The sequence below is a fragment of the Humulus lupulus genome, chromosome 2 (assembly GCF_963169125.1).
Source record: "Humulus lupulus chromosome 2, drHumLupu1.1, whole genome shotgun sequence".
Taxonomy (NCBI): domain Eukaryota; kingdom Viridiplantae; phylum Streptophyta; class Magnoliopsida; order Rosales; family Cannabaceae; genus Humulus; species Humulus lupulus.
This window is the reverse complement of record NC_084794.1, coordinates 256,791,388-256,802,367: the sequence shown is the minus strand read 5'-3', so window position 1 is coordinate 256,802,367 and position 10,980 is coordinate 256,791,388.

The following is a 10,980-nucleotide window of genomic DNA, read 5'->3' as shown; positions in this document are numbered from 1 at the left end:
CAACACAATAGAAAACCCCAAGATACTAATATGCTCAACCCAATTAACAAAATAAATAGGGCATGTGATACTTAAATATTAGGATTACAAAAAAAAGATACATATTGAAACAAATAAAGGACACAACAAGCACAAAGCTCACTTAGATAAACATGAAATTTTAAGGTTCACTCCTCTGTTAGATCACCTGGTCATTTGCTTGTCGATGACTACAGCTGCTTGAAGTTGATTGTCACAATTAAGCAACACTACTTATATATATATATATATATATATATATGGAACATCTTTCTAACACCTGGTCCTTAGTTTGAAAGATGACATTGACCCTGCATCATGATTGGCACAGGCAGCTAAATAAGCCTCCTCCATGGAAGCTTGTGAGACACTAGTGTTGCATAAGTTAAATTTGATTAAACTAGAGATATAACAAATTATTCCAGCTACAAATATAAACAACACAGTAATGTAATCATACATATATAAATATATATATGAATACAGAAAACAATCAACATAACCATATTTAGTAAGTATTAATGCTTCTTCTTCTTTTGACAGTGGCGTGTGAAGAAAGTGCCGCCTGGAGATGGAGAGATCGAAACATCGGTGGAAGGCTTCAAGGCTAGTCTCTTTTTCTCTTGAGTTCTTCTGCAGAAATCCAACAAGGGTATAGTTGAGAATTTCAAAAATTAAATGAGGATAATCTTGTCCTTTTGAAATATTCATTAATCGACAGAGTAGATTCTTGAAAAGTTAATATCTAAAAGCTGGTCTAAGCCAGCTTCTGCCTTTCCCTGCAGCTTTGGCATAACTTTTTAAATAATCTACTTTTCTTCTAAAATTTACCAAACGCATTTTATATCCAGATTATGTAAAAAGTTGCTTCTAGCTTACTTAAAATCCAAATCAAACAGGCCCTATATCAGTAATGAAAACCGATAACATTATTTTGCCAAAATTTGACTTTCTAATTATTTGTTTGGATTTTTTTTTTGGACTCTTTATTTGTCACATTTTAAGAAAATTGGGATTTTGTGTTGTTGTAAAATTGAAGCTAAAATTAACTGGCGTTAGTTTGCTATTGTTCGTTGTGAAAATTAATTAATATGTGCAAGTGTTTACGGCGAACAAGTAATATATAATGATAAAAATGAGTATGTTTCTACAAAAAGATTGAAAATTAAGTATCAATTTCCTTAATTTTGGATCTATTTGGTTAAGCAAGACTTGATTCGGAAGAATTAAAAACAAAAGAATAGTACAATCATTGAATGCAAATAATTGACAAAACTTATATGATTTAAAACCTAGGATTTCTGACATTATCACAACAATTATATTTACTGTATATTCTAGTTTAACAATTTCTTCTTTCTCTATTGATAATAGCTTTGTAATGTACTTCATATTCTTTCTTAAGATATAGAGAGTGAACGTAATAAGTAAATTTTCTACATCTTTATGACAATTTCAACCTATTAGGAGTCATTATGACCAGAAATTTTACACTACACAGATTATATAGATATTCTCATTTTATAAGAATCTGTGATTCTCTAACTATAGCATATTCAATTTTCACTTCTTAGGTCTCGAATCAAAATTATAATTCATGTAAATATAAATAGTGATCAGACACTCGCAATCATTAAACATAAGTTAGATAATTCAAACATTGGTATGAAGAAGAAAATTTAAAACTAAATAAATAACATTAATAAAGATTCATATTTGACTACATCATAACCCTAAAATAAGAATTTAGTTCATAGCAACAATGAAAACCATAAGGAACATCTTCAAATCCATAAAAGAATAGTAGAAGAAACATAAAGATATGACAAAAAAACTAAAGATTATTTTCTTGATCTTCCCCAGCCTCCAATCCATCTCTAGGGCTCCCAAAAGTCTCTAAAAGTCCCTCAAAACATTTTCGTAAGATGTATTTATAGTGCCCCAACTTTTGGCTGATGAAATACCATAAATTCCCTTAAAATCCATGATTTTTTTTCTTCCATTGGCATCCAGCGCCATCGCACCACTTATAGGGCACGGGGGTGGTGGTTGACAATTTCAGGTCGCGAAAAACCTGTAGCAACTAATGATGACATTTTGACCATAACTCTCTCTCTCTCTCTCTCTCTCTCTCTCTCTCTCTCTCTCTCTCTATGTAACTCGGAATTTGATGATTCAGATTTGCATTACAGAGCATAAATGGTGCATGTTAAACATCTTCAACTTAGTATTTTCTACCCATAATATCTTAAAATTTCACACTTAATGTTAAATTCATCATATTCATCTTGTTTAACACATTTTTTTCTCATTTCACTCCATTTCATGTGCTTGATTAAAACCCAAAACAAGAAGAAAATAAGAATAAATCTGCACAAACTAAAGTAAAAACACTTAAATGATATCTTAAATTACTCTCTAAAATTAACATAACAATGCCAAAACCTATGATATCATTTGGGTCCGATTTTAGCAACTAACTATTAATTTTTAGCACCAATACAACATTTTCGCCAAAGCCCAACAAAAAAAAGAAGAAAATTATTTTTAACATACAGAAATCTATTCAACCACTTCATTAATTCCAAAGAAAACATTAACTACAATATCCATTGATACAAAAAAAAAACATTTGTCTTATACAAACATTGAAAAACTTAAAAAAAAAAATAGAAAAACAAGATCAGTGAGCCACCACCACCTACAACTAGCAGATTAGGAAGAAAAAAAATCAAATTTGTGTGCCATTCGAGTCGCCACCACCTACAACCAGTAATTCTTTAAAAAAATATATGAAAAATTAAAAAGAGAAAACCCAAATTCATTACAAAATATAACTCGCAAGAGAGAGAGGGGGGGGGGGGGGGTGCTTGCCATGTTATGATTGGTTAAATATAAGCATGAAATTATTGTCTTACACAAGTTAATGTAAAACAATAGAATGTTTCACAAAAGTAGGTATGAAATTTGTATTTTTGTAGTTATCATAAAAAATTCACCAATTTGGATTTAAAATGACACATTGAGGTATTTAAGCATGTCCAAATAGGTTTGAGAATTTTTGTAGTGATTTTTGCATGAAAAGAAAGGCCAAAACAAGGGTGTTTGGTGGCATATCATCTAAAACCCTCATTTAAGAGTTTCAACAAGTGTGACATGTCTCCTGGGTTACGACCCTTCACCTACTGGATGGCGATGTGTTGCGGCATCTTGGTATGGCAAATGCGCTCTTGCCTCGAAAATGTGGGTTTTAAGGTTTAATCCTATTAGTTAATGCTTAGGGCAGTGCTAACACTATATATAGAGGTTTAAAGGGTTCAAAAGTCTTGATCACATTTTTAAACTCTCTCTAACTTATTTCTCTCTCTAGCACTCAAAGATCTCCTTTTTTTTTTTTTTAAGAAACTCATCATGAAATTACTTAATTGTTGAATTTCAAGGCTTGTTGTATCTCAATCCTAATTCTATCTTCAAAGAAACCTTAAGCAATCCACTCTAATAGTTTGGAATAGAGAATCTGGATAAAGGTTTTTATATTATGCAAGCCTTTATTGCGTTCTCTATGATCTATTGTTGATTATTGTTTTAGTGATTTTTCCATCGTTGCCTACTATTTATCTCTAACATACCGTGTGTTGTCCAAACCACCCCAAACACCTTGAGCCATCGTGCTCCATGTTGTAGAAAAGGGAGTGACGGAGTGAACAAGTGAGAAAGGGAGAGAGGGAGAAGCATAGTGAGATGAGAGTGAGAGAGATCGCCTAGAAAGTGATAGAAAGTTAGTGATATTAGGATTTTAAGGGGGAAAAGTTAGTGACATGGTTTTTAGGGAAATTATTGGTCGGGTTAGGTTTTATTTATATATTAAATATTGATGTTATTAACACAAATGACACCAGTGATGTATTGATACTATTTCCAATAATATATTTACGATGTTGACCGACATCATGGGGTGATGCCAAAATCCTTATTTGGTGTAGTGTCAAATTGTTCAAAATAGTCTCCTGAATCAAAATTTGGTCAAAATATCTTTTAATATGACCAGAATGCATTTGTTGCGTTCTCTGTCATCTATTGTTGATTATTCTTTGTGATTATTATTTTTGTGATTTCTCCATTGTTTTCTATTATTCATCCCTAAATACCATGTGTTGTCTGAGTCACCACCACGAACCACCACCACCACCTTGAGTCGTCGTGCTCTAAGGAGTTGAAAAGGGAGTAAGGGAGTGAATGAGTATGTGTGTGTAAAAGGTAGAGTGAGATGAGAGAGAGGGAGGGGTGGTCGAGAGAATGAGGAAAAGTTAATGGTATTAGGGTTTTGATGGGATAAGGTTATTGATAGGGTTTTTAGGGAAATTATTGGGCTAGTTGGTTTTTATTTATTTATTTTATTAAATATTGAAATTATTAACAACAACAACATCAGTGAAGTATTGATATCATTGCCAATAATATATTAATGACGTTGATCAACGTCGTGGAGAGACACCAAAATATTTTTTGGTGTAGTGTCAAATGGTTCAAAATAATATTCTAAATAAAAATTTAGTCAAAATATTTTTTAATATGATCAAAATAGCTTCAATTTTATTAATCAATGATTTGAAGAAAAACAAAAAGAAATTAAAATATACATAAATATTAAAAATATATTTTAATTAATTAATAAATCGTAACCAAATTAAAAATCTCGTTTACCCTCTCTCACTATCATTCTCTTCTCCTTCTTTCTTTGCAAAAAAAAAAAAAAAAATGTTGAATCGTTTCGAACGTATCGGTGGCCGATCCTACCTTCCTCTTCTTGGTCTTCTTTTTCGACCACCAATACCTTGCCATTTTCAACTCTCTCGGATCTATTATTTCTCTGAAACTCGAATGTTAGCACGATGATGTGTTGGATCATACCTATGGTTGAATCTTCAAGAATGTGTTTGTGGCATGAGCTTAGACGAAAGTTGGCTTTGTCGTAGATTCTTAGAACTCTGGAGAATTATGATAAAAGCTTGAAAGCAACTTGATGAACAAAAAGTATACATTGGAATAGATCGATGAGTAGAGGAGAGACAACTTTTGGGTGGAGCTGGAATGGCTTGATGAATAAAGGAGAATCAACTTTGGGTAGAGAGGTAGACGTGACTTTGGATTGAGACATGGCTGAAGAATGACAAGCTTTACTGTCAAAGAGAATAGAAAAAGAGAGAGGTGACGATGACAATTTCATTTGTTGGAAAAATATTTTTCGAGTGTGCAATGGAAATTGATTTATTGGCTTAGTTGATTTAAAAAAAATGTATATAAAACTATTTTATATAAATGATCCTATTGAAGCATATCAAGTAGCATATCAAGTAGCATTGATATCTTCTCGTATAATTTCAATCATATAATAATATTAAAATAATAAAATCATATAGGAAGAATACTACATCGCTCTTGACACTTGGTCTATGCTAGTCACTATTAGATTGCTTCAAAATAAGTAGTTATTTTTCTACCATTATTTAACTCAATTAAAATAGATATTATATATCATAATATACTCAAAATATATTTAATTAATTTCTTAAACCAATTCAAAACTCAAATTCAGATATATTATATTCAAATATTAATTAATATCTTAAAATTAAATTTACAGATTCAAAATCATTTATCTGAATTTAAATTTAAATTTTTTTAATATTAAATTAATTTTGAAAACTAATTTTAAATAAGATGACATAATTAATTCAAAATTAATTATTAATTATGAAAATTACAATCAATAGTTAAATAATAAGTATATTTTCAACATTTATCTTATAATTACATATTTAATCGAAAACTAATATTCTTTGCAAATAAACCCTAATATTTATTGTTACTTGTTTACCCTAAAAACGGCTGCTGATGACGTGACAGGATTTCTCACACGTGGTTGACACGTGGCAGAAGTGCTGTTCAGCTATCGACCAGAAGCACATCACTTCGTCAGGCTTAATTATAAGATATGACCAGTCAGGTCGTATACACTACAACAATTTTCACTTTTAATGACTCTCTATGATGACTTACACCAATTTGTAAGACAATAAAAGTAATCAGGGATATTTAAAGTCTAAGTGTGTAAGTCATTAAAAGTAGTGGGAGACGTTATTTATAATTAATTTAAAAATCGAAATAAAATAATTAAATATATATAAGTCTTACAATTTTAGGCTTCTAACGTCTCCCCAGGGAGGACGTGTACACTTCCAACGTCTCCCATGGGAAGACGTGCACACTTCCAACGTCTCCCCTGGGAAGACGTGCACACTTCCAACGTCTCCCCTGGGAAGACGTGCCACATCGGACGTCTTCCCAGGGGAGACGTTGGAAGTGTGCACATCTTCCCAGGGGAGACGTTGGAGGCTTCCCTTTTATATAACCTCTTCACTCTTCTTCTTCCCCGAGCACACGAACCAGAGGGGGAAAGAGGCGATTTCAATGCGATTTTGGGCGATTTTGGCTTCCGTTTTTGGTTGATTTTCATCAACAAAAATTACTTTTAGGTATGTTTTTAAGATTTAATTACTGTATAATAGTCAGAATAATGTTTTTTATTTATTTTCTTTAAATATAGTGGGTTCATGATGGGATTTTAGGGTATTTGTGTATAGTGCGGTTTTGGGTAATTTTAGGATATTAGAAATATTTATTTAAAGTTTGAAAAATAATTTTAGTGAAAATTTGACATTAAGAATTGTGATATTAATATTATACCACATTATTTACTATTTTTTAATTTTTTTTACTATTTAATCCGAAAATTGTAGATTTTTTAATTAATTTTTTAGGTTGATTAAGTATTAATATATATATCTAAAATAAGGAAAATAATTTAATTTTAATTTACATACTAAATTGCATGTATAGATATAAGTAATTCAAATATTTATGTGTATGATTTTTTTAATTTATATTATTATTTAATTAAAAAATTATATATATTTGTATAAATATATTTTAAATATTTTATTAACATTGAAGTAGGTTGATTATATATATTATATTTTTTTTATTTATTTAGTAATATTCTATTTATTAATTAATTTAATTTTGTAGGTTGTGGTTTTAACTAGAGAGATTTTTGCCTCAAAATTTCTATTTCAATAACACATTTGAGGTTTTTAAGTTTCTAAAATTGCAAGAATAAGTTATTGTTAATCGAATTATTTAGTGATATTTGTTTAGTAATTTCTTATTTATTAATTAATTCAATTTTGTTTGTTGTGAATTTAATAGCAAAGTGCATTGCAAAGTGAAGTAAATTTTCTAGCTAGGACTATTAATTGCAAGAGGTACGTACATTATCTTATCTCTCGTTTTAGTATTATTAAATTTTTGTTAGAGGAGTTTGAATATCTTAAATATTCATCCATAGTGAAGTAGGTTCTGAGATTAAAATTGTGTGTTGCGGTGATAACAGAAGGTTGAGAACTGTGTGTTTTAGTGAAGTAGGTTCTGGAAAATTTGTTTGTGTGCTGTGGAGCTATAAGGAAGAAACTTATTGTGTGCTGTTTGACTTGTTGTTAACAGATGGTTAGATCAATATTATAGGGGAAATGCTGTCTGATTTTGTCTAGAATTATGTATTCTAATATTATATTTGAATTGTGTTGTGCTTATTTGATTGGATTTGATAAGATTGACTGATGGCTAGGTTACTAATATAGAAGAAATGCTGCCCAATTTTTCATACACTCGGCCATATGCTTATGTAGTTTTTATTGTTTAATTTTTCATAGACATAGGAGAAGATATGGATAGAAAATGGATGTCAGCGAATAGGTTATCCGTGGAATATAAAAACGGGGTCGATTTATTCTTAAGATTTTGTTCGGAGAATGTGAAAGACCTAAAATTTACTCGTTGCCCATGTATTAAGTGTGGAAATGTAAGGAAAATGGATCTTAGTAAGATCAAACAACACTTATTTTTCAATGGAATCGACAAAAGTTACACGGTTTGGTATATGCATGGGGAGAGAATGCATGTCGCGCCAACTCCACCAAGTAGACCCAATGAAGTAAGGAGGAATATCGTAGAGGAGAATTGCGATGCATTAGATGATATGATTGATGATGCACATTATGGATCCGGAGTAGACCCAGATAAGTTTGAGACACTACTTAGTGATGCTGAGAAACCGATTTACCCCGGTTGTAAAAAATTTACAAAGTTATCTGCACTTCTTAGGTTGTACAATTTGAAAGCTAAACACGGTTGGAGTGATAAAGGGATGACTGATCTACTTTGTTTTTTGAATGATTTGTTGCCGGAGTGTAATGAAATGCCAACTTCATTTTATGAAGAAAAGAAAACATTTTGCTCATTGGGCATGCAATATGAAAAAATTCATGCATGTCCTAATGATTGCATGTTATATCGGAATGACTTTGCAGATACAAAAATGTGTCCTACTTGTGGTGAGTCACGATGGCAAAAGAAAAGAAATGGTGAGGATGTCAAGGAAGGAGTACCCCCCAAGGTCTTGTGGTACCTTCCTCCTATTCCTCGTTTCATCCGGTTGTTTAGAAATGCTGAACATGCTAAAAATTTATCGTGGCATGCTAATGAGAGAATAAATGATGGTAAATTAAGGCATCCAGCTGACTCCCTAGCTTGGAAGAGGGTTGATTTGAAGTGGCCTTGTTTTGGAAATGAATCTCGTAATATTCGTCTAGGTCTTTCGACTAACGGGATTAATCCACACACTTCTCTTAGTAGTAAGTATAGTTGTTGGCCTGTTATGCTTGTCATTTACAATCTACCCCCATGGTTGTGCATGAAGAGAAAATTTACCTTGTTGAAATTGTTGATATCAGGACCTAAACAACTTGGCAATGACATCGACGTATATTTGTCGCCTCTTATCGATGATTTGAAAACTTTGTGGGATGAAGGGGTTAAGGTTTATGATGCGTACAGGCAAGAAGAATTTAATCTTAGAGTTGTATTGTTGTGGACTATCAATGACTTTCCTGCTTATGGAAATTTATCCGGGTGTAGTGTGAAAGGATATAAGGCTTGTCCCGTTTGTGAAGAAAAAACATGTTCTGAATAATTAAAACACTCCCGAAAAGTATGTTATATGGGTCATAGGAAGTTCTTGATTAGTACGCATAAATATCGAACTTGGAAAAAGGCATTCAATGGAAAACAAGAGTTTGAGGAGGCTCCTCAACCATTAAATAGGAGTGAAGTACTTGAGAAGATGTCTAAAATCATGTTTAAGTTAGGTAAGCCTAAAGTTCGTACACCTACAAAGCGGAAGGGTCGTGGGAAGGCTAAGGTTGTGGAAGAGCCCAAAAGTTGTTATAAAAAGAAATCTATTTTTTTCGAGCTTGAATATTGGCAATTCTTACTTGTACGCCATAATTTAGATGTTATGCACATAGAGAAAAATGTATGTGATAGTTTGATTGGAACTTTGTTGAATATTCCTGGGAAAACTAAGGACAGAATTAAGGCTAGACAAGACTTGGCTGCAATGGGTATACGTGAAGGATTAACTCCGAAAATAGATAAGAGACGAACATACTTGCCTCCTGCTGCTTACACCCTCACTAAAGTTGAAAGGAAGGAAGTTTGTTCCTGTCTATTTAATATAAAAGTTCCAGATGGCTATTCATCAAATATAAGGTCATTGGTAGACATGAAAAGTTGTACTCTGAGTGGTATGAAATCTCATGATTGTCATATTCTAATGCAACACTTGCTACCAGTGGCAATTCGTTCTGTCTTACCTCAAAAAGTTCGAGAGATTATCAGAAGGTTATATTTATTTTTCAAGTCATTGTGTTGTAAGGTGATTGATCCTATTAAGTTACCCAAGTTACATGATAAAATTGCTGAGGTCTTGTGTGAGCTGGAGAAATACTTCCCACCTTCCTTTTTTGATATAATGATTCATCTTACAGTTCACTTGGTTAGAGAATTGAGATTTTGTGGTCCCGTTTATTTAAGATGGATGTATCCATTTGAACGATATATGAAGATTCTTAAGGGGTATGTCAGAAATAGAAGCCGCCCAGAAGGGTGCATTGTGGAATGTTATATTGCTGAAGAGGCAGTTGAATTTTGTTCTGAATACATGGCTGGTGTATAGAGGATTGGTGTAAATGAAGTTAATAATGCTGAGATTCAAAGTCGTCGGGGTAGTGTTGTTTGCGCAGTGAGTCAGGATGAACTAGATGAAGCACATCGTCTAGTATTGCAAAATATTAATGAAATCCAGCCTTATATCGAGTAAGTTTATCTTCATAGATATAATGCATATGCAATGTAAATATGTGATAACTTTCACAATTAGTTCACTAACATCATATGTAATTTTGAAGGGAACATTTTAATTGGATCAAGACAAAATTTCCATCAAAGTCAAGGAACTCCAAATGGTTACAAGACGAACATTATCGTACATTTAATAGTTGGATAGAAAATAAGGTATATTATGTTGATTTTTTGATTTTATTTTTATTATATAGTAATGTATGTTGTTTGACTAGTTTTATTTTTAATAGGTTGTCAATGAATTGAAAAACACATCAAATAATGTGTCAGACATTGTTAAGTGGATCTCTCGAGGCCCTTCTCATAGAGTCATCAAGTTTTCATCATATGTAATCGATGGTACACAAATCAATACTATGCAAATATCCAGTGCGAACTATGCAAAATAGTGGTGTTAGTCTTGTCACTAGAACTATGCAAATATCCAGTGCGAAAGACAAAAATCCTTTTCAAAGTGATATGACTTTCTATGGAGTAATTAAAGAAATTTGGGAGTTAGATTATATCACAACTCGAATACCTGTTTTCTTTTGTGATTGGGTGAAGAGTGACAGTGGCATAATATATGAAGATTTTGGTTTCACATTAGTAAACCTAAATTGACTAGGGCACAAATCTGACAGATTTATAATGGCTGCACAA